Raw genomic sequence first — 21,273 nt, forward strand, 5'->3', positions numbered from 1 at the left:
TTAACTAAGTTTATGGAGGATAGATCCTTCGATGGCAATTAGCCTTTGGTCAGGGACACAACTCCATGCTCTGGGTGTCCCTAAGCCTCTGACTGCCAGAAGCTGGATCTGAACGATGAGCAGTTAATAAATTGCCCTGCTCTATTTACTTCCTCTGAAGCATCTATTGAAAGAGAATACTGGGCTAGAAGGACCACTCATCTGACCCAGTGTGGCCATTCTTGTGGCCCAGTGCTTCTGAGTGCAGTGGGATGCATGATCCAGGGCACTGGTGTGAAGAGATGCATTCCTAGCCTCAGTGCTGCCAGATCTGCACTTCAGCAGGATTCCCAAAGTTTGGAGTCACCCTCCAGCCTAGGTGAGTCCTGCATAATCTGTTCCATTCACCAGATCTCATTCTCCTTTCCGCGTTCAAACTGCATGGTGCACTCTGGATTTTCCCTTGATGCTCCCTGACCTCGAAAGGGTTAATTCTCTCAACCATCTCCTGGGGCTTTCGCTGCTTTTTTTCTGCTCTATTTTATTTCCTCAAAGACATAGAGATCAGCTGCTTGAATCTGGTTTGACCTCACAGCAGAGCCTGCAGACACCCTCAATGCAGCAGACGCTGTGCCTCTGTGTCTGTGTGCAGAGAGGTAGGATGCATATGGGGGCAGGGGGAGGGGAGGAACATGTAGATTTGCTTTGCCAGAGCCCATTTGGAAACAGTCATGAATATTTCATGACAGGGAGATTGATGCTTCAGTGAGGCCAAGCAGGCATGGATCTGTGTGTGTCAGGAACACACAGGGACTGGGGTTTCCCGTTCTCGTCATAGTAGACCCCAAACCAGGCTCCTTGGACCTATATAAAGAGCCCTGAAAACACCAAATGCAGGGGCCCTATATAAGGTGAACAGAGCTACACCCACCTGCATCTGCTCCAAGCTTCTGTTCTAGGAGGATTCACAGGTGCCTACAGTCACTCCTGCCAAAATCTACCAGTGTTTTACCCTGCAGCTTGTGACGTGTCACAGCAAAAAAAAAAACAAAAACAAAAAACAACCCAGGGTGCAGTACAGTCCCATACAGCTGATAGCTTTCTGCCAGCAAATTTAATTGGCCCCAAGATAGGACATGAAAACAGAAAAAAATGTCACTCTCAAACTTGCAGTCCTCTGATTCCATTACAAAAGAGGGGACAGGTGGTGTGTCCAGTGTGGCCACAGTAGTGCCAGATAATTAATTTTCCTTTAGAGGCTGAGGATGTCAGGATTCAAACTAATTTAATATTAGGTGCTCCAGTTCAGTGCTAAACCAGGGGCCAAATCAGGGCTACGTCAGGCTAGATAGCACCAAAATCACATCAGATCAGGTCTGAAATAGTGGAAATCCATGAGAACCAAACTGGAACCAGACAATAAGTTCTGATGGTACTGGATCTGACCTAGGCCCAAACTACGCAGGCAGGCTAAGATCCAGGGATACAACTCAATCACTCAAATTCAAAAGGGGAGTTGGATTTGAGGTTCTTGTTTTGGTCTTTTTCTATTTTTCATACATCCAGAAGTCCCCAAAAAGCTGGCAAGGGCAGCATGGGGGCCAGTGGTATCCATCCGGGGAGCTGGGGAGAATAAACAGCAGCACAATGGGCGTCTGGGCAGAGCATTGGACACAAGGGCTGAATTTGGTCCCAAGTCTCTTTTTCTTCAAAATGTGAAGGATTCATCAGCAACTTGCCACATGCATGAGAGGCACGTGGGCATGCATGCATGGGTAGATGCGAGTGTGCAGCACACTGGTATTTCCTAATGTGGAGATCTGTCCATCCAGCAGTATTTCACAGATGAGCTGGAACAGCCCGTTATCATGGAGCAAGCAGCAGAGATGATCCTGCCCCTCCTCTCTACAAATACCAGATTTGGAAAGGCATCTGATCTTCACATCAAGTAGAGACCTAGCAGAGAAGGGGGTGGAGGCTAGGCAGGCATCCCATAGTCCAGCCTTTGGGGTCATTGCTTGGGTATATGTGAGGCGCTCAGAGGAATCACCTCTCTCCCCTGAAATTGAGAGCCAGGTCTACAAGTGAGGATACAAAAGTGCAGAGAGATGGGCAGTTGGAGACAAAGTAGAGGCCTGTTCTTTTATGCTCACCCAGAAGAGAGCACTGTGGGGTGATGGGAAGGCAGAGAGAAAAACCCTTATGAGCAGTATGCTTCATGGCAGGATGCAATCTGGCTGGAGCAAAGGCACCTTGTGCACTGTCTTAAATCAGTACTGCTAATGTGCATTATCAACAGCAGTTGTACTCCACCTCAAAGACAGCTGCATTTCAGCAGCAGATGAGTTGGTCCCTGTACTGTCTATATAATTTGCCCAGTTAATAAGGTGCTTTGAGTTCCATGTGGGTGAAAGGCACTATACAAATGTAAAGTCACGCTACAATTCAGAGGGGCACATAAATCTCTTTTTGGCAGTTGCCATGTTTGTTGCTCATGCAGCACTACAGCTGGTGTCAGCACTTGGGAAAGGATCACACTGAGAGACCACAGCAAAGCTGGAACAAATCTCCCTATGGCCCACCTAAGCTGGACTTATGTGGGGAATGACAAAGTACCCACTGCAGTGGGAGTGGAAGAATTCAGCTGCGCACCATTGACCCAAAAGGGCAATATGCTGTTCCTGAAGGTTCTTCTTAAAAACAGTGCAATGTGACTGGGGACAGGATAGGCTAATGACTATCCCTCAGCTTCACTGCCCTGGAGGCTGGTCCAAACCCCAGGAAATCCAGCCTTTTAGCAATAGCATTGATAGGAAGAATGATCAGGACTTCAACAAAGGGAACCCACAAAGGACCAGGATCCTAGATGTTAATTGAGGTACAGCTACTACACATTTCTTGGATGTTGAGAAGAAGGTATATACTGCTGCCGATACTTTTTTCCCCATATGCATGTTTTCCACATGAGGTGGGATCATTAAGTATTAAGAGTGCATCTATTACGATTGACTCTAGGAACCAAGTATTCTTGACAGTAAAGAGATAGAAACACACTATGGTTGCCCTTTGCTACCCCAGCCATCTAGCTCTCAGTACCATTAGAAAAAGCCACATGGGTTTGGAGAAGTAATCCAGACAGTATACAGAAGGTCCGATGATGGCTATGATTGAAGTACACTCCTGTAAGGAAGATGTAATATTTGATGAACACAAAAGGGTTCTGAGTGCCAAGCAGGGGATGGCTCAGCTTGAATCTACAGATCAGTGGGATATAAAGTGCCTCAAGGGCTTAATTCTGTTCTCCCCACTGGAAGGGGAAGCTCTTAGTTTTAGCTTCTGTGGGGGATGAAGGCTCCTCATGGTTTTTCAAGCCCCTCTCCTGCAATTTCGTTCACTTCCATCCAACTTTGCAGCTGGAAGATCCTTATGTTAATGTCCTATATTCTCACATCACAAGTCTAGGGGTAGTCCTAATGAGATGTTTTCCTCTGGCTTCAATAGTAGCAAGACTGGGCTCTTAGCAAACATTCCGAGTCTGCTTTTTTAGATATTCCATTTCCAGAGCAGGATGGATTCTCCACAATGATCCCCAGCAGACCCGACTGAGGGAGTGCACACTGCACACGGCAGACACAAGGGAGGAGGAGATTCCTCCAAGGCTACTAAGTTTTTCTCCTTTGGAATAAGAATGCAGAGGCCAATGCAAACTCCTCACTCAACTCCCTTTAATTGGTGACCATCTGCTTTCGAGCAGCACTGTCAAACCAAGAGAGAAAGAGAGAATTGGCAATGTTCCGTTGACTGCTGCTCTCCTAACATTGGTTCCTTACAGAAAGACTTTTTAAAGCACCAACATGCCAAAAGAAAAAACAGAGAGACAGCGGGGTCTATTGGATACAGCATGGCACAGGAGCCAGGAACTGGGTTCTAGTCCCAGCTCTGAGATCCCCTGGGTAAGTCACTTCCCTCTGGGAAATGGGGATGACACTCACCAGCCTCATTAAGTGTTGGGAGACCTGGTTAATATTTGGACAGTGTTTTGTCTGTTGAGAGTAACTGTCCCATCATTTCTATAGTTAAAGGATGAGTGAATGTGTGTAGTCAGACATGTTCTCATCTGAGCACTGCTCCCTACAGCCATGCCACCAGGGACTGGGAAGCTGTCAGATGTCACAAGCTAAGCAGTTTTGGCTTTAGGTAGTAATTGGATGGGGGTTCATATAGGTGCTACGAAAAGTAATGCTGGCAATTCGATTGCTAACAAGTCTGCCACTGAATCATTGGTCAGTGAGGTACTCTGAAGGCCCACCGCACATCTTTCAGATAAGACTATAGCCAAGGTCTTGGACCTGGCCACTACAACTCCCGTGACATTTTTTTGCGGGAATCAGGTTGTTAGCCCTAGTGTCTTGGCCAAATTCCAACTTGAGTAGCTACATTCTGCCTCCCTAAATTCCCACTGCAGTTTCTGTGTGTAAGCGGTTGCAGTGTGCCACCTCAGAGATAGGTATATTTAAGGAGTAGGTGAAAACAACTCTGTAAGTGAAGCTTGTTGAGCTCTTTGGGACCCTTGGATGAAAAGAACTACCATTTGCATGCTCAGGTTTTTCACATTTCTGCAGTAATGTCTGTCACACAAGTGCTCCCCACCTATAAGGTGTAGAAGTTTTCTTCACACAAGGGAGATAGGGCCAACAGTTCCCCTACAGGTTAACTCTGGTCCAACACCAACAGCCATGCCAACATGGGGAGCCCTTGTCGGTGCTCTGCAAGAGGGCTTCCTGAGCTCAGAAATCCAGAGCAGCAATGGGGAGATTTTTGCACAGCCTCTCTCGTATGGAAGGGCTGGCTAGTTACTCTGTCCAGCTCTCCTGACCTGAGGAATGCTGGCATCAGGCACATTCTGCTATCCCCATCCACACTCCTTTCTCTCAGGGACTCAGCCTCACTAGCCGTAAAACTCAGTGACAGGAGCTGGAGCTGCAGCACCTCAGTTTGAAAGCTGTGCAGCATCATTAGCATTCAACACACAGCACAAGCAGCCTTCTAAATTACCCACTTTCCGACTCAGGGCCCTCATGTACCAGTCACATGTACTTGGGCACACAGGAGCACACATGGGGCAGTCTGTCCTACTTTACCCACTCTTCCAGTGTACACCCCCACAGGGCAGCCCCTCCTCCCTTGCACATTCACCTCACCCAATTCTCCTGCACGCAAACCCCCATAGGGCTGCCCCCACTCCCTCACTGCACCCAATTTTCCTGCGTACATGCACCCCCCAGGAGCCCCTCCTCCCTTGCACATTCACTTCACTTCATTCTCCTGCACACGAGTGTGTCATCATTGCTAATTACAGTCATGTTTATTACAGTCAGCTGTACCAATGCAGCTGTGCCGCTGTAAAATCCCTCATGTAGCTGCTCTAAGCTGACGGGAGAGAGTGCTCCCACTGACATAATAAAATCACCTCCACGAGCCATGGAAGCTATGTCAGTGGGAAGAGCTCTCCCGCTAACAGAGTGCTGTCCACATCGGTGCTTCTCTTGGTGCAACTTATATCACTTGCAGGAGGGGAGGGTGTTTTTTCACATCCCTTGAGCAACATAAATTATATCAACAAAAGTGGTTGTCTAAACAAGCCCTAAGTGTTAAATTCCTTAATAAAGGCAGCTGCAGCCACTGGGGGCCTGAACCTGATTAAGCAGTTTCACACATTTCCAAAAGAGGGAGATTAGCAGGATTTCAGGTGCCCTGGTCAGCAATGAGCTATGGTAGCTGCTGCCCTGCCCATTAACTGTCTTCTGAGGAGTGCAGCTAGCCAAGATCTCCCCTGCATGGATACAATGAGCTGAAGGAAGTTTAGAAGTTTTATCCAATTTTTTTTAAAAGTGTAAGAACCTACCAGCCCAAAGCTGCGGAGAATTAAACCCTCTACCCACAGGACTGCAACTGGCAGGGCAGCATTGCTGCAAGCTGTGGGGGTTCAGGGCAAGAAAGTAATTCATTCTCTATGACTCATTCAGCCCTTGCCCCTCTGCTGAGTCTGGGGCAAGGGAGTTAATTGTGCTGCAGGTTTGCAAGACAAGGACATTGAACAGGAACAGCTTCCCATTGTTATTGATCTGGCTGAGTTAGACCAAAGGCCTGGAGAAGAAAAGGTGGGTACCACATTCCTAGTCCCCTCTCCCAGCCTCAGCCATAAGAGCAGAACCTTCCATTACATTAAACACTGTTCCCTCAAACTCCAGGAACTTCTGCACTTCTGTTCCCTCCTCTGCTGAAGGCTCACTCCATGCCCTCCTTCCCTCCAGTTATTCTTCCTTATTTATTAGCGTTACGCAAAGTGCCTAATTACCAATGGCATTGAGATTCCAGCCAGAAATCCAAAAACTACCCCCTTATCCTCAGCTCTTAATTAACATGTAGGCTTTAATTACATTTCCTGTTTTCATGACAAAATATTTCTCTCTCTCTCTCCTCTGTCTGCCCCCTCCACACAATCATTATAGAGCTCTAATAACAACCTCCCCATCCTGAGGGCAAGGGGGGAGAGTATCTGTTCTATCGTCCCAAGCAGCTGCTTCCCACCTAGTCCCAAATCACTCATTTGTCAAAGAGCGCCAAGGCCTGGAATCATGCCAGGGAAAGGGGAGGGGAAACACAGGTAACAGGTTGGCACAGCGTATCGCTTGGCCTTGATGGAGCCTGCAGGCCATAGTCATGACAGAAGTCTGGGTTCAAAGATGGCCAAAGATGCAGTGAATGACAGGGAATATGGTGGGATTCCCCTCTATTCAGTGGAAGGATTATGGGGACTCCCAAAAAGTTTCCCACTATACCATGTTGCTCTCCTACGGCAGACATCCCATCCCCAGGCACCTACATCCTGACATGCTGCACCCATCACCACCCAAAGACTCTGTAGTAACACTGAGCTGGTCATGGTCTCCATGTAACAATGCTAGCAACTGGGAGGCTTCCTTGCAGACCTCCAGGTCGCCAAGGATCCAGCCATCGAGCAGCAGCCGGAGAAGTGCTCTTCCCTCAGGAGAAGTAGCAGCAATTCCTCAGTATCTGGCCAACCAGAGGAGAGCAGGAAAGAAGTTCTCTGAAAAGTGCCATCTTCTTGAATAGACAATATGAACAGGCAGGTGCGGCTGAGCAGCAGGGACAGAGAAGCAGCTGAGCAGAAGCACCTGCTGCTACAAGGCATGTTCTGTATTCATTACAGAATGTAATGGAGTATATTGTTATGGGCTGCTTGCTGACATCACTGATAGCTGAAGACTTTGGTCAACACCTTCATTGCCTTCTCCTGTGACTGTTTTGACTCTGTGCTACTCTATGATCTTTGTTCTTGTGCTAAGGAGCATGAGGTTTCCATTTCCTCTAGGCTAGTATTTATTACAGACTTTGAAAGACACTCCATACACAGACAAAAGCTGCTAGAGGAGTCTGATTGGTGGGGAAGTGGGGGAGGAACGGGGAAGAAATAGGGGGATAGAAAAACCATCTGGAGAGTTCAGATTGGTAAGGACTGTTTCTGGACATGCACATACATGACTGCTGCCTACCTGGCAGGTCCCCTTGTTCCCATGGCTCCGAAAGGTAACATTCTCCATACTGATGTCACTCTGGCTGACAGTGAGTGTGACTGGAAGAAGTGATGTCATTTACACAAGCACTTTGTGCAGCAGGACTTTCAGGAAAGCCATCAATCAAGGTGGTGGAACCCATCAGTCCAGGGGTAGGTCACCCTGCCACTGACGACTCAGAGCATGTCAATGGGAAGCAAATGCAGGCTGGCAATACTGAGAACTAAAATTAGTTTTGTAAAACATCAATCTGGCTCTAGATTTGCACAAACCAGAACACAGGTAGGTGCCATCCAGGTCCTGTTTTATTTGAATGACCAAAGTCTGTGGGTCAGAAGTTCAGTTGGGCTGGTTCACAGTGGCTCAATAACGTGTTTTTCCTGTAGTGTATTGTTCCAGCTTTGCTCCATCCATCTCTAAAAGCAAACAGGATGCGGATGCCTGAAGATTGCAGAATTAACAATACTCTACCTGACAGAGATGACATCATGGGGAGTTTGTTTCCCTGTCAGTGCCCCAATGTCAAGCAGACCACAACACAGACAGCAAGAAGGCATGTAATGGAACAGCTCATATAGAGAGGTTGGGGAATCCTCATCCTTGGAGGTTTGTAAAAACAGGTTTGACAAACATATGTCAAGTATGGTCTAAGTTTACTTAATAATGTTTCAGCACAGGAGAAGGGACTAGATGACTTCTTGAGTTCTCTTCCAGCCCTACATTTCTATGAAAGCAGCTACATGAGAAATGTGGCAGAGTCCACAACATACAAATGTCCACATACATCTAAGCACAGCACACACAACTTAAGTAGAAAAGGAGTACTTGTGGCACCTTAGAGACTAACAAATTTATTAGAGCATAAGCTTTCGTGAGCTACAGCTCACTTCATCGGATGCATCGGAATGCATCCGATGAAGTGAGCTGTAGCTCACGAAAGCTTATGCTCTAATAAATTTGTTAGTCTCTAAGGTGCCACAAGTACTCCTTTTCTTTTTGAGAATACAGACTAACACGGCTGCTACTCTGAAACCAACAACTTAAGTAGACAAAGGTACTGAGGGCTCCTAACAGGGGCAAGGAACATGAGGGTGGATCTGCAACTCGCCTAAGCCTGTCCACTTTCTCACGCTGAGATTATACATGATAACCAAACAATCACACCTGATCAGGGCCTATCAATACACACTGTGAAAGGCAGACACTGTACCTTTAAATGTTGTGAATGGATCTGCCATGTTAGAAGAGTTAATCCCCCCACTCCCCCCTAAACCCCTCTCAGCTACAGTGATGGGATAATTAGATGCGAGGGCTCAGCTCAGATGATGCTCCAGTTGCTTAGCAACTAATGGTTTCCATGGAAATGGCAAAGCACAGCCTTCAGAGCAGTAAGTGAGCAGTGCAGCAGGGCTGGGAGAGATGCCTTAAACTCTCGCACTGATCCACTCCTCCAGAAACACTCAGAGGTCTTGAGGTATTAGAGAGAATGGGAAGGGGGTGCCTTAAAGACACAATATCCCTGTTTCAAATTAGAGTAAAAGGAATATCTTCTGTTGTTTGCAGTGTTGTTGCAGCCATGTTGGTCCTAGGACATTAGAAAGACAAGGACGGGGGGGGGGCGATGCAATATCTTTTATTCGACCAATTTCTGTTGGTGAAAGACAAGCTTTCAAGCTACACAGAGCTCTTCTTCAGGTCTGTGTATCTCAAGAGTTTGTCTTTTTTCATCAACAAAAGTTGGTCCAATAAAAAATATTACCTCACCCACCTTGTCTCTTTTGTAAAAAGGAATGTGATGCTTTATATGAAACATTCCACACGTCTCAGTGACTCCCCATTGAGTGACAGCCTTCAGCTTGGAGCAGGAGCTGTGCATCTGTGCGATCCTGTCTACCTCACCCGAAGGCTTTGAATCCTGACACTAGTGCCCTGATATGTGGATCCTACTGTACTCGAAGTCTCAGAGTGTGAATTCTGGCTCCAGTGCTTGGATACAGGGGCTGGGACGTGAATCCACAAACTAATACATTTAGGTGAGGAATGAAGTTCAGACCTGTAATATATATATATACTTGGTACTTTAATAGGACCAATTTCATAAAGCTCAGAACAATTACGAGCCAAATCAATTGAGAGGAAGAATTAAATCAGAAAAACGTGACTGATAATCATGAATCACTTAAAAATATCTTACTAGATGCCCCAAACGCCACAATCAAGGAAGAAGGCCATACTGGTTAAAAAACTGACCTGATTTAGAGGGGAAAGTGAAGGCAGCTATGAAAAATAATATATATAACAAATGGAAGAAAGGGTATGTTAATAGGAATAGATATAAATCAGAAGTTAGGAATATAGAAAATTGCTAAGGGGAGCAAAAGGACGCAAGAAGGAATCTATGGCTAACAGAGTTAAAGACAATAAGGAGTATTTTAAGGCTATTAGGAGCAAAAAGAATCCTGACCATGGTTTTGGTCCATTATTAGATAGACATGGTAGAATTATCAACAATAATAATGCAGAAAAGGCAGAACTATTCAATAAATATTTTTGTTCTGTATTAGGCGAAAAAACAGCTATAATTTCATCATATGATGATAACACACTTTCCATTTTACTAGTATCTCTGGAGGATGTTCAAAAGAAGCTACTAAAATCAGACATTTTTAAATCAGCAGGTCCAGTTAACTTGAATTTAAAAGGAGATCGCTGGACCATTAATGTTGATTTTCAGTAAATCTTGGAGCACTGGGGAAGTTCCAAAAGACTGGAAGAAAGCTAATGTTATGCCAGTTTTTAAAAAGGGTAAACAGGATAACCTGGGTAATTATAGGCTTGTCAGCCTGACATCGATCCGGGGAAAGATAATGGAGCGGCTGATATGGGACTCTGTTAATAAAGAATTAAAGGAGAGGAATCTAATTAATGAAAATCAACATGGGATTTTGGAAAATAGATCCTGTCAAATTAACTTGATATCTTTTTTGATGATATTACAAGTTTGGTTGATAAAGGTAACACTGTTAGCATAATATCCTTAAGACTTCTGTAAGGTGTTTGACTTGGTGTCACAACATTTTGATTAAAAATCTTGAATGATATAAAATTAATATAGCACATATTAAATGGATTACTAAACTGGATATCGGATAGGTCTCAAAATGTAACTGTAAACAGGAATTGTCATCAAGCGGGTATGTTTCCAGTGGGGTCCTGCAGGGATCAGTTCTTGGCCCTACGCTATTTAACATTTTTAGCAATGACCTGGAAGAAAACATAAAATCATCACTAATAAAGTTTGCAGATGACATAACAATTGGGGGAGGGGTAAATAATTAAGAGGACATGTCATTGATTCAGAGAAATCTGGATTGCTTGGTAAACTGGGCCCAATCAAACAATATGCATTTTAATACAGCTAAATGTAAATGTATACACCTAAGAACAAAGAATATAGACCATATTTACAGGATGGGGGACTCTAGCTTGGGAAGCAGTGACTGAAAAACAGTTGGAGGTTGTGGTGGATTATCAGCTGAACATGACATACTAGTGTGATGCTGTGACCAAAAGAGCTAATGAGATCTTGGATGCATAAACAGGGGAATCTTGAGTGAGAGTAGAGAGATATTATTTTACCTCTGTATTTACGACTGCTGGAATACTGTGTCCAGTTATGGTGCCCACAATTCAAGAAAGATGTTGATAAATTGGAGGGGATTCAGAGAAAAGCCATGCAAATGATTAAAGGATTGGAAAATATACCTTATGATGATAGACCCAAATAACTTAATCTGTTTTTCTAACAAAGAGAAGTTTAAGGGGTGACTTGATTACAGTCTATAAGTATCCACATGGGGAACAAAGATTTAATAATGGGCTCTTCAATCTAGCAGAGAGAGGTCTAACATGATCCAATGGCTGGAAGTTGAAACTAGACAAAGTCAGACAGTAATTAAACATTGGAACAATCTGCCAAGGGTTGTGGTGGATTCTTCGCCACTGAGAATTTTAAAATTAAGATTGGATGTTTTTCTAAAACATATGCACTTCGAATTATTCTGGGGAAGTTCTAGGGCAGGGGTTCTCACAATAAATTTTTTGGTGGCCTCAGAGGGCACCAACTCTTGCTGGTGGCCACTCTGACAATTTGTTCCTAAAATACTTAATTAACTTTAGGAAAAACAAATAAATATGCACATACACATGTTCAAATCATTGTAATTTATTTATGTATTATGTTTTTTTTGCAGTCTCAATAATCAAAATAATGTACAGTTGTCTCTATTCTTTTCTGAACCTAAACAGAACAGAAGCACAAATAAGGTGCTTTGCACATTCCTGTCATGTCTTTTGCTTTTTTGGGGGGGTGCTTTTTTTTTTTTTTTTTAAAAGACTTGCTAGTTACTAAGTCTGCTGTGAAAAATGATATTAACAAACATACAAATATTACTTTTCACAGCAAACTTACTCAGTCTTGGCAAGCCTGAAGACAAATTAGGCCCTGGATGGGGAGGCTGATATGGAGGCAGCAGGATTCAGGGGCACTGGAGTAGGCAGCGAGAGCCAGGGGTATGGGAGTGGTGGTGACCTTGGGGCCAGAGCCTGCCACTGTACAGCCAGGGAACAGAGCCTGAAGCCTCACGGCTGGAGCCTACCACCCGCCACTCAAGGTCTGAAATTTGACCCCATCGGCCCTGGTAAGGATCTCACCGGCTGCCTGCTCCTCCAGCTTTTGTCTTTTAAGAGGTGGGCAGGGCTCACCCACTGCTGGCAGCCCTGGGGGAGGGGACCGCTGTTTTGCCACACACACGCGTGCACACACACACTCACGGCCCAGGAGGCTGTAGCTGCAAGAAAAGTCCCTGGTGGCCACATGCAGCCATGGTGGCCACATTTGAGAAATGCTGGTTATACAGGAGGTTGGACTAGATAATCACAATGGTCCCTTCTGGCCTCAGAATCTATAAATCTAGATGTTGCATGTTGCCTCTTAGGGATCGGGATAAGAGGCATCCAGCTCAGTGCTGCTGAAACAAAGGACAAGAGGTGATTTCATCCAGATCCTTTAGCTCTGTAACATACAGGAAAATGCCACCAATTGTGCATCAGTGAAAGTTGAGTTCAGATTTATTTTTTGGATGAAATCACAAGTTTGGTTGATAAAGGTAATAGTGTTCATGGAATATATTTACGATGATCACAATGGTCCCTTCTGGCCTTAGAATCTATGCCTAAATCCATCATGATAATAATGGCAAATGAAGGTAGCAATTGTTTAACACCCCACACTGCCAGTGCATCACTACCAGTGCCAGTTTCTGACTGCGTCCTGCACTATGCCAGTCCCAGATGTCTTCACACTGTATTACAGCCATGGTCTGCTTATCTCCTCCCACACAACACTCCACAAGCTGAGAGTGCAGCTGGATCACTTCAGGCTGTGATCTTGTCATCTCCAGTAAGTTATAGCAAAGCCAGGCCTGGTCAATACTTAGATATGAGACCTCTAAGGTTCTGCAGGAAGTGCTGATGATTCAGTAGATGGTTCTTTTCACTGACCCAATGTTCCACTATGGTGTTGAAGGCACTATATTGTAAAACTGAGGTCCTGGCCACTTGTGGTCATTGAGGGATGTAAGGTATACTTCTGTAAGACTAGGGGTGTTTAACCCCAATGTTGTGGCCCAATTCCAATTTTGATGATTCTATTCGGCCTCCCTAAATTCCCTATGAAGTTTCACTTGGATATGGAATTTTTCTTCATTTCCTGCTCTAAACTCTTGTGTAGTGATGTCAGGGATTTTCAGGGTCAACCGCTGATTTGTTTCACCTCAGAAGTGGCTGCATTTCAGCGGAGAGTGAGGTCGTCTCTGCACATAACGCTTTTAAAATATCACAGGCTTCACTGGCATGCTAGGTTCTAAATAAACTTAAATCACAAAGCCATGGCCAGCTCTCAACATCTCCCTCACCTCATCCATCCCTTCCACTTGCCACAGGATGACTATCCATCCTAGACTACATGGCAACATGCTGTAGTGCCTTGGCATTTGCTTCAGCACAGAGAATCATCATCCAGCTTTTTCCTTTCCCCTCTGAGAGAAGGCTGATGGCATCGATGTGTTCCATTTTCTTGACAAAAGGGATCCAAAACAGAGGACAGTCTGATTACAGAATAGGCTTTTCCCACAAATAGGTGTTGTCAAATAAGAGCATACTGCGAGTGCACTTTGGCATGGAGCAGTCAGACTGGTCTGGGTGCTGGAAAGCCCCATCTGCAACACTTGGGCTGGTCAAAGCCATGAATTCTTGAAAACTCTGGAGAATGTGTTTTCATGCCTATTGTGATAATTTACTTGCCCTCATAATAAATCCACATGGTGCTGGATGCAAGCTACAAGGCTTAGTTGACGGGAGCAGCATTTATCATTCTCTTTCTTGTAGGGACACCATGCAGTGCACTAGGTCATACTCTGGGGCCTGAGAGTCACCCCCTTATATAAGGCTGCCTGAATCCACCTCAGTGCTCATGCTATTATTTTTGCAGAACAAAACGGAGCAGAAGGGCAATGGCTAGGGAATATATGGCAGCTTCTCTGGTGGATTTACTATAGCAGATTTTCCAGAATATATTAATTCCACGGAGATTAGAACCCATCCCACCCGACTCCCTGGTTATTGAGGGGGGTTTACAGTCCCTCTACAGAGAATTGTTTGAGTCAGTTTCACATCTTCATTCGCATGATTTGGTCTTGGTCCAGGAGAGATACCGACATCACAAAAGCCATCAGTACAGCTGACACTAGTTGGCCCCCTTCTCTGGCAGCCTCAGCAGCTAGCACAAAGGCTGAACGGCCAGAAGGAGTGATGTCATTCAAATAAGTACTGGGCTTGGTGTGCATGCAGCTGGATTGTCCCTCTTCCCCAAAGAAGGGTCTCCCTCTTGCCAGGCAGGCTGGGAAAGCGTCTCCTGCTATTGCTCAGGCTGTCCCTGGCTCAGGGGGTCTCAGAGAACCTCAGGGACCATCAACCAGCACCAAGTTTAGTGTAATTCTTCTGTGACAAAACCAGGCACACTTACGCCAAGTGGGAGGTGCTGCACTTTAAATACTCACCAGCACTGGCGGCCGCCTGTCCCCCCAGCCATTCACATTGGCTAATCATATTTAATTAGCGGTTACTATAGTGCAGTGCTCCGCACAGCTGAGCCCTAATTGGGCGACCGTGTGACACTGCTGCCAACTGCCCAGCGCTTCTCCGGCACATTTACATACTGTACGTAACCAGATCGAGCTGGCTGGGCTCCCCCTGGCTCCCGATAGGCAACCGGCAGCGCCCTCTGGTGGGCAGACAACGCCAGTCGCGAAGTCACTGCCCTCCTGGATCCCGGGCGCACCAGTGAGAGGGAAGTCTGCGTTTCTCACCCAGGCAGAGGACTGCTCCCTTCTCTTCGTAGATCTCACCTGGCAAGTTTGTACTCAAAGGGAAATGCAGCAGCAGGCTCTATCGTTGTGGTCATGAAGGGCATTAGCACAACTGTGGGGGGATGACTGTGAGTGGGATAGCAGGGCATACTGTGCGACAGGATTTAGGGGCATTGGCAACAGGACTCAGAGCAGGAGGGGATATGCTTTTCCAGTGGGTCCCAGCTAGGCCAGGGAAGGGGGACTCTCCATTTCCCCACCACCTGCTTTGCTTGTGGTATTCTGTTATTTCCTTAGTAAAATGCAATTTTACTCCTCAGTGACACAAAAAACCCATTAGTGGCAGCAAAGGTGAGGAGGGAGGCTTGCTGCAGCATCCAGAGATGACATGTGGCTCCAAGATTATCCGAATTATTGGAACAAGGAAATTTAAAAACAATAGCACAACTCCCCATCCTGGGAACAAAATTTTATGCCTTTTTTAGGACTTTAATTCTGCATGTGCCAGGCACAGCTAGAGATAGTGCAGGTGCATCTTGCTTCCTTGTTTTCCACTCAGTCCTGCTCTGTTTCCATGTGGACTGAACTTCCCTTCTAGTCCTGCATTCTACTTATCCTCAGGCTGCGAATGACCCTCAGTCCCAACCTGCAGACCCAATGCTAGTTCAGTCATGGGCTCCTCTTGCAGCTCTGCCAAAGCCCCTCAGTCCTGCTCAGCAGTCCACCTGCTATTCCCTTTATAAGAGGAGAGATAAAATGTTAAGATATTTGCCATCTCTGCTGTTTGAAGCCTCTGTCCAAGTATCAGCCTGTCACTGAGCTAATTTCCCTGTGATTAAGGTCTTTTCCCTGGCTACCTCAAACCACCGTCCTATAGTCAGTCAGCCTCTCTCTGATCCTCCCTCATCAGAGCTCAGCACTCTGGAAAGGTATCAGAGCACATTTCTTCCCTTCTTTTTTTTTTTTTTAATAAAGATTGCAGAACATTTCAAACTCTTTCTCCTATTGCTATCAAACATGAAAATCAAAGGGAAACACCAGGCTTTGTTCAGTGAGGTAGCAGCGCAAAAGGTGAGCAGCAAACCCAGAACCACCAAATACTCTTGCCAACTTGACTTTGAAGTAGTTTTGAAAATCTTGGAGGAGGGGCAGAGATCTGAGATCAGCTCTTCTGCTGCAAGTTCACAGAGTTTAAGCACTTAGGGGGTGCAAATTTGCTCTTCCCCCCACCTGAAAAATAAAGTTTCTGTACACGAGACACCTCCAAGTCAGGACACAAAGCTGAGGAAAACTGATTATTCTAGGAATTTGTGTAGCTATTGTGCAATAAACTGGCTATTGCTTGGCTCTCTCACATTGTGTGTGTTTCACTCACCCTCCCGCCTACCCCCTTACACACTGTCTGGCTATAGAGTAGACTTAACCTATGTTGGCAAAATTTACATCACTCATGGGTGTGAATATTCCACCACCTGAACGACAAAAGTTACACAGACATAAGCACTTCTGCGCACAGCACTGTCAGCGGGAGAGCTTCTCCTGCTGACATAGCTCATGCCGCTCGTGGAGGTGGTTTTCTTATGCCAACGGGAGAGCTCCCTCCTGTCAGCATAGAACATCTTCACCAGATGTGCTGCAGTGGTGCACCTGTAGTGGTACAGCTGCGCTTCTGCAGAGCTGTTCATATAGGCATGGACTTGCACACACAGCTCCTACCTATATTGCAACAATAACTCCTGTCAAGGGACCTACTTAAACAGGGCTATCCTCATGTTCCGCTGAAAGCATGAAAGAAAAGGAGTACTTGTGGAACCTTAGAGACTAACAAATTTATAAGAAAAGGAGTACTTGTGGCACCTTAGAGACTAACAAATTTATTTGAGCATAAGCTTTCGTGAGCTGTAGCTGTAGCTCACGAAAGCTTATGCTCAAATAAATTTGTTAGTCTCTAAGGTGCCACAAGTACTCCTTTTCTTTTTTGCGAATACAGACTAACACGGCCACTGTTCTGAAAACTGAAAGCATGGTTTCAATTTCCACTACAAACAGGACCTTAAGCATTATGGAGTTAGGACTCAGGTATTCTATTCCCAGATCTGCCACCAGCCTTGTTCTAAGGCAAGGTCATTAACTTCCACTTTACAAATGCAGAAGGTCAATGAATTTGACATTATCCAGGTTTTCATTGTGTCCTCAAGTAATGGTAAAGCCCTGGATAGTTACAATGATTAGAATCCATCTGCACTGCAAATGAAACTCTGTGTCAGCCATGCCCAGGCACAGACAGGTTTAACCAGGTGCCCAACATAGCTGCAGTTGTGATGCTGACAGGACCACAGCATCTCTCTGATTTCTTGGTTTCCTCGCATAATGACAGGTTTCAGAGTGTAACGTCAAGGTTTTCCTCCTCCCCCCCCCCCACTGCTGGTGATGGCTCATCTTAAGTGATCACTCTCCTTACAGTGTGTATGATAAAACCCATTGTTTCATATTCTCTGTGCGTGTATATAGATCTCCCCACTGTATTTTCTACCAAATGCATCCGATGAAGTGAGCTGTAGCTCACGAAAGCTTATGCTCAAATAAATTTGTTAGTCTCTAAGGTGCCACAAGTACTCCTTTTCTCTTTGGTTTCCTCGCTGCCTTATGGTCTCTTTCTTTCTCAGTTTGCCTCTGCTCATCTGAACACTCCCTCTCCCTCTGTTTAATCAGGAAGAGGGAGCCATTTCTGAGTAACCTAACCACCAGGGCTGTTCTTAACTGTCACACAGATCAGGGATCCTGCCTTCAGGACAGACACAAATCCTGGGAGCTAGCGCTGCATCTGATCCGCAGCCTCAAACACCTGCTGCAGCACAGCGTGTCTGAGGGAGTGCCAATGAGAGCAGGAGGTAGAGTTGCCAACATTGTATTTCAAAGATAATGGACTGTTTTCTTAGCACCTCCGCCCTGCCCTGCCCCACCCCTCCTCCCGATATCATCATCATCATCATCAATAATAAGCAATACTCACTTATATTCACCAGGAGTATCTCTTGCTTCTTTTTACAGCACTCAGGAACTCCAGATCTTGTACAGAGATGAAAAAATAACGGATGTCCCATGTAATAAGGGACTGTTGACAACCAGGAGATGACCCTGCAACCAGGCCAGTCAGCTGTGGTACAACATGCACAAGAACAATGTGGGCAAGACCACTCCCTTCTTTGCCAAGGAAGTAGACTACTTTTTGGGGGGGCTCTAACACAAGCAATAACCAAAGCAGGCCCAACAGGAATCCACAGGCCCAGGAGCAGCACTGACAAACTCCTTCTCTGCAGACCACAGTAGTCTTTGAGGCTGACCACGTTACAGTGACAAGAGTCAAGAGAGCCAGTGGTAACCACATCTCAACATGTAATGTAGGCAAGGACCTTAACTGGATCTGTCCAAGACTGGTTACAGAACATAGCTAGGCCATCCTGTACAAAACAGAACCAGGTGTGGAGAGGAGCATAACTGAACCAAAACTCAGTTTTAATGCAGCACAGACAGCAGCTCTGCCTCATTTAAACCACAATAAGTCGCAGCCAGGATGAGGCTCTTAGCTTTGTGTGCATGACTGCGGCCCTACTGTTAGTGCCAGCTAAGGAAGATCCTGTTTAGCTTAGGTGGTAGAGGCCTATGTTTTGGGAGTTGGGCTCTAGTCTTGACAGGGTACATGTGTTATTTATTGTGTGGGTCTCCTTCCTGCAGCACACAGATTTGTTAGACCAGCCCTTCCCTCCGCAGTATGTCATATCCTCTTTGTCTGAAATTATGGGGCAGCACAATCAGCATGGAGACTGGAGTCCTGGATACATGGGCGGTTTTGGGGGAAGAGTGTAAAATGAGGGGCCTCCTGCCCTCCCCCAATGTCTCCAAACATCTGAGCAACTTGGGAGTAAGCTGATGAAGGGAATCTAATGCTGGCAATGATCTGAAGGGCACCCAGCGTCTTGGCTCTGTGAACTAATCAAGCAGACAGCAAAAAAAGAGCCTCCAACACCACCTTCCAGGATCTTGATCCCACTCAGTGAGCCAATTCATCTCTCACAGGGACCCCATTCACACACATCCTGTACCATCTAACACCACTGATCACTAGATATCACCGTGCTGCCTCTCAGAGGCTGTAGGGAACATGGAAATGCCCTGAAATGGCTAAGCTCCTTCTTCTTAGACTTTGCCTAGATGATCCTCAGGGCTATTTTCTCTATCTCCAAGACCTTTACCTACAGAGTCCCACAAGTATAGTATAAGCCTCTATACTAGGCTTTTGGGAAAGCTGGCAAAACAACAAGGGCTGCAGTGCCAGCAGTAGCACTGAACATACACAGCACCATCTTCCAGCTCTCTCAAAACTGGGACAAAATCAGCACCGAGATGAAGCTGATACTGGTAGGAAGAGGGGCGAACTTCCCTCCCTCCTCTATAACATTGCTTACTGTCAAGGACCATTACCTTCAAATCACTAAATCAGTCAGCAGCCCCCAAATATCTTTTTGGACTCTTTACTGCTATTGGATGCCACCAATAGGCCCCGTGCATCTATGATTGACAGGATAGTGCACAATATGTTGGCCAGACACGGACAGGCCTGTGCTGATCCATGTGTTCATTATCTCCCGGCTTAGCCGCTGCAACTCATATCTTAAATGGAAGCCACGTTCCTTGAAATAGCCCCTACTTGCAAAAGAGGCAGCAGCCCACCTGCTCAGTGACTCAGACCACGGAAGACATCACCCCAGTCCTCTGCTCTCTGAACTGTGCCCACTGAACAGAGTCCAGTTTATTCCAAGCCCTCCAGGGGATTAGTACTGGCTACCTGGAAGACAGCTCTCTCCACAGCCATGACAGCAACATTCTCCCAAAACAATGAAACCAGCAACCACTGAGGGAGGCTCATGAGACAGACCATAGATGGAAGCTGGTCCTGGGCTATGGAGCTCACTAGGCCAGAAAGAAGAATGACAATGGATCAAATGCAAATGGACCAGTTTCAAATGCAAATCTTGTTTCTCTTGCTCAGCTTTCCGGGAGTAATTCACACAGTATGGATATGCTCCTATAGATGTGTGGATACAGAGATGTGCATGGATATGAACACACACACACACACACACACACACACATTTACTTACTTACTTACAAGCAGTTGATCTCACACAAAGTAATGGTTGGAATCTACAATACATTTTTGTTGAATTTTTTGCATCCCAGAAGTTTTACTTTGTCTAACGCACCATAAGATAAGAAGAGGGAGAGGGAGGGGTCACAGAGTCTAAAATGTCCAGAAGGACTTCAAACCTGAGAGAGAAGGACTAGCTGCTGGGCTATGCCACTTCAAGGGGCACCCTCTGCCCAACTGAGATTGTGAGTTTTCTGGGGCAGGGACTGTGTCTGGATCTGTTTGGATGAATTTGCAGTAACAAATGCTATGATTTAACTATAGCCTCTGCTGCTGTGTCAAGTCTTCTCTATCTCACAGAACCAGGAGTGGAGGGAGCAGATCAACTAGTTTTGACCTTTCCCTCTGGGGCTCTGGGATTGAGGGGAATCATGCCCAGAGGAGTCCTTGGACTAAACTCAGCCCTTGGACCTGCACCCACCTATACTCCAGGGAAGGACTTGACCCCTTAGTCTCTATGTCAGATCTCAGAGAGGGGAGGAGAGAGAGAAAATAAGGGGATTAAGTGTTTCCCTTGGTGCTCTAAGATATGAGACAAGTTCCTCTGCACCCTGAATCTTGGTGTTCAACTCTCAGCAGGATTCATCTTACAGTCACAAGTCACCTCCCACATGGAAAAAGCACAGTGCCTCCCTCCCATTCTCTCACTACCAGCTGAACTGCAATGCAGACAGAATTCCAGCTCATCTCCTCCCCACAACCTGGCAGAATCCAGCATCTGTGACATATCTGGGATCAACAATTGCTGCTGCCCATCTCCCTCTTCTCCTCCTGCATGCAAACACTGCCTCTGCTTGCAGGGGCCTGGGAGCCTTTGCAAAGACCTGCAGTTGCCCAGAAATTAGAGAGTTTCACTGTCAAAGGGATCTAGGGATCCCTTCCCAACTGTACTGGAAGCCCATATCTCTGCTGCCTGCATGGGTCGAAACACAGGGAAGTGCACTTGCTGGGGTAGAAGCCCCCATCCCTCTGAGCTGCAGCCTGATAAAGCCTCTCTGGATTCCCAGGGTGTGGGTTACATGGGTGACTCAATGTCGGGGGGGGCGTGGTGAGAGAAGGG

At 46.0% G+C, this 21,273-nt stretch overlaps 1 protein-coding gene across 3 annotated transcripts in view; it reads right to left on the reverse strand.

The window, feature by feature from the left end:
- Positions 1-21,273, reverse strand: part of BCL9L (BCL9 like) — a 161,199-nt gene that overhangs the window by 113,773 nt on the left and 26,153 nt on the right. The gene's annotated exons all lie outside the window — the stretch shown is intronic.

Source organism: Dermochelys coriacea, chromosome 22 (genome assembly GCF_009764565.3).
Source record: "Dermochelys coriacea isolate rDerCor1 chromosome 22, rDerCor1.pri.v4, whole genome shotgun sequence".
NCBI lineage: Eukaryota > Metazoa > Chordata > Testudines > Dermochelyidae > Dermochelys > Dermochelys coriacea.